The sequence below is a fragment of the Marmota marmota genome, unplaced genomic scaffold (genome assembly GCF_001458135.2).
Source record: "Marmota marmota marmota unplaced genomic scaffold, marMar, whole genome shotgun sequence".
NCBI classification, from domain to species: Eukaryota; Metazoa; Chordata; class Mammalia; order Rodentia; family Sciuridae; genus Marmota; species Marmota marmota.
In genome coordinates this window covers 16,637,666-16,641,839 of record NW_026000229.1, presented here as the reverse complement: position 1 = coordinate 16,641,839, position 4,174 = coordinate 16,637,666, and positions in this window count along the sequence as shown.

The window sequence follows — 4,174 nt, the reverse complement described above, 5'->3', positions numbered from 1 at the left end:
CGACGCCGCAACCGCCCCGCCCCCGAGTGGCTCATCTGCATAGCCCCACCCCGGAGCCGCGCGGTGTCCTGGGAAACTGGGGCCCACAACAAAGGGCAAAGCACCGCCCCACCTCCGCGCAGGCGCTCCTGGGGTGGATAGCGGTGGATTGGGATGCGGGTAAGGGGCTTCCGGATAAAGGCTGCTTTTAGGGAGAAGCCGTAGCCCAATTGGTGGCGTGGCCGTGCACGGTAGCCTGAATGATGCATCGAATTTCAGGTTGTTTTCTGAAGACTAACCAAACCTAGTCCTAGTTCCCATTCCTTTTTTGCTGGGGTCAAGAGGGGCAGTGCCGTTTGTAAGCCTCTAAAGGATATTTTATTAAAAACCAAGTTGGAAATCTAAAGAGTACTACACACATATTAGCACCATCCCCAGTCTGAGTCCAAGCCTATAGATCTCAGTTACCTCAGCTCATAATGCAGATCAATAACCTCAACAGCGAGCTGAGATCAACTGTCTCTTCATCTTGGAGACACATCTCAGGTCAATGGTCCATGCTCCAATCACTGGCCAGTCACATGGTTATCAGAAGCCAAATCTCTGTAGGTCATGATCACAGCCACATCATAACAATTGTGGAAGCCACCATCACTGACTTGTTCACAGTCACTTCAAGTCACAATCAATGCAGGCTACTTCAGTCAATCATGCAAGGTTACTAATGCACAGCCATCTCCATTCACTATCCCTGCTGGTCCTTATCACAGACAAGTGCCAGAGAGTCACAGTCACTGTTGTATAGACACCTCAAATCATAGTCATAGCAGGTCACAATCACAGGCACTTCAAAACAATCAGGTTTTTAACTCTGTTCATAGTCAACCCAAATTGCAATCAAGAGATAGTGTACTTTCAGCTCATAGTGGGTCACTGTCACCTCAAATCATATCCATTCATTTATTCAACAATAATTATTGAGCAACTACTTACTATGTGCCTCAAGCATGGGCTAGAGTCCAGGAATACTCAATGATCAGCTAGACAAGGTTCCTGCCTTGGATGTCACAATCTGCTCTGAGTGAGAGACACAGAGAGCCCATCACAATACAAGGTGAGTGCTCAGTATGAAGGAGGCAACAGAGAAAGTAACTAGGGAAGAAGGATGGCTTCCCAGAAAGTGTACCAACTCCATACCAGAGTCACTATGACCTCTAGTTCACAATAGCCCCAAATCACAAATGTCACACATCATGGCCATCTCAGGACACAATGTTGAACCCCGACACAAAGAAAAGACCACCGACTCCAATTTTAAATCAAATTAAAGCAAGCTTGTATTTGTGTACACAAAGAGAGCTGATCAGCGCCTGTCTCTCCTAATGCAGGCCAGCAACCCAGCTCTCCAATAATGAGATTTTATAGCACAAAAAGTTGCAAAAGGGGGTGCTTGAGAAGTTACAAATAACAGGGTTTTAACAAACATAATACAAAGGCAGATAGTAGGTTAATGATCTACATGGCATGATATTTCAAGGTAGGGAGTAAATTCAGATCCTAACAGCAGAATTTATGAGGCACCACTGAGGTTTCAGAGAGCGTTGTTATCTGGTCAGGGAAAGCCAGGCATGGGTGAGTTCAAGGCATGGGCAGGAATTCCAAACAAGTTTAGAAATTTCAGTAATTTATAGTAAAACAGAAATTAACTTTTCATGACTTTGTGACAAGATGGCTCCCAATCTTAAAATGGAATTAGGATGGGTTCATCAACATGTATTCACAAACCTGCTTTTGGATTTTAGTTGATAAGGATGTAGGAAAAAAAGAAAAGTTGGAGCAGGGCACAGTGATGCATTCCTATAAACCCAGTGGCTTAGGAGGCTGAGGCAGGAGGATTGCAAGTTCCAAGCCAGCCTCAGTAAAAGTGAGGTGCTAAGCAACTCAGTGAGACCCTGTCGCTACATAAAATACAAAATAGGGCTGGGGATGTGGCTCAGTGACCCAGTGTTCCTGAGTTCAATTCCCAGTATCCAAGAAAGAGAGAGAGAGAGAGGAGAAGAAGGAGAAGGAGAAGGAGAAGAAGAAAGAAGAAGAAGAAGAAGAAGAGAGAGAGAGAGAGAAAGAAAGAAAGAAAGAAAGAAAGAAAGAAAGAAAGAAAGAAAGAAAGAAAGAAAGAAAGAAAGAAAGAAAGAAAGAAAGAAAGATAGGTTAGAGCTACTAGACTAAAGCTTTTTCACAAAAATTAAAGTGTCAAATGATACCAGGACGGTCCCATCTCTGGCTCACTTTAAGATCCTCTATCTTATCACTTCAGCTATCCTTAGCTAGTCTTTCAAGTTCATGCCAGGTTTGCTTTTACATGTATAATAGAATCAGACAAGTGAACCCAGCTCTAATCCATCTGGGCAAACCTCCTGGTTCTCAAAGGGAGCTGGGATGCCTAATTTTTGCCAGTCCATGGACAAGTAACCCTTTGGTCTGAAGGAGTTTCTGGTCAATCATTTGGCAAATACTAAGAATCCACTATGCCATGAATAGCAATCATTTATTGAGCATCATGCTATAGCACTACTTGTTACAATTCCTCACCATTATTGTATAATGAAGAGAATAAAACCTTAGGGAGGGGCTGGGGACGTGGCTCAAGTGGTAGTGTGCTCGCCTAGCAGCGTGAGGCACTGGGTTCTATTCTCAGTACCACATAAAAACAAAATAAAGATATTGTGTCCACCTAAAACTAAAAAACAAATATTAAAAAAAAAAAAAACCTTAGGAAGTTTTATTCTGTTAGCTAATATTTATTGTGGGCCTATCTATACCAAGCAAGTCAGTTTACTTGCCCTACTTCAAAGCTATTAAATGGTGAAGTTAAAATTTGGACCCAGGGTTGCCTAGTCCTATGTTTAGCCTAGATTTATTTGGTGGAGGAGTCAGAAGCTCTCTGCCACCAGCTTGCTGTTTGAATGAGTGACCACTCTTATGGAAACCAAGTCAGCCAGTAAAAAATTCACAAAGATGAGAGCCATCTTCCCCTAACATATATTGTCCTATGATATCCCCTTGCTATTTAAATGAACTAAAATGAAATAGAGGTTGGGGGGTATAGCTTACTTAGTGACAGAGCACTTGCCTAGCATTCATGAAGCCCTAGGTTCAATCCCTAGCACAAACACACAAAAGCTATGTGATGCAACATGAATAAGACAAATCTAATCAGGCTGGGGATCTAGCTCAGTTGTAGACTACTAGTCTAGTGTGGGAAAGGCCCTGAGTTTGACCCCCAGCACCAAAGAAAAAAAATGAGTAAGACAAATCTGAACTTGACCATTTTCTAGCTCTATGACTTTGGACTAGTCAAGGCTACTGAGGGCCTATCTTGTCCTCTGTGAAAAACAGGACCATAGCATTGCCTTCCAAGATTGCAGTATTACAAAAAATAGTGTCTGTGAAAGCACCTAATCCAACGTCTAGAAGATGTTCTATAAACATAAATTTAGGGGGGGCTGGGGATGTGGCTCAAGCGGTAGCGCGCTCGCCTGGCATGCGTGCGGCCTGGGTTAGATCCTCAGCACCACATACAAACAAAGATGTTGTGTCCACCAAAAACTAAAAAATAAATATTAAAAATCTCTCTAAAAAAAAACAAAAAACATAAATTTAGTCCCACTTCTATCTGTATAAAAATCTGCTCTCCAGAAAAGATCTGATGAAAGCTAGTTTATAATGATAGAATTCATAAATGATTACTGATGCAAGATACAGAGGAGAGAGGGAAGTAGGTGAAATAAAAAAGGAACATCATTAGCCACCTTTCAAGCATTTAACGTGCCTTTCTTATATGAACTATACTCCAAGGTAACAAAATAGATGGATGTGAGGTGATTCTGAAAACTATAAAGAGTGAGTAACAAGTATTCAACCTGATTTTCTCTAGGAGTGAGTCTCTAGGTGACAATTAGGCAATGAGTGAAGAAGGAAGGTTAGAAAGTCTTTTTTTTTTTTAATCTTTTTATTTATTTATTTTTATTGTTGTTGTAAATGGACAGAATACTTTTATTTATTTTTTTAATTTTTATGAGGTGCTGCTGTGGATTGAACCCAGTGCCTCATTGTGCTATGCAAGTATTCTGCCACTAAGCTACAGCCCCAGCCCCCAATAAAGCTTTCCTCTTTTTTTTTTTTTTTTTTTTTTTTA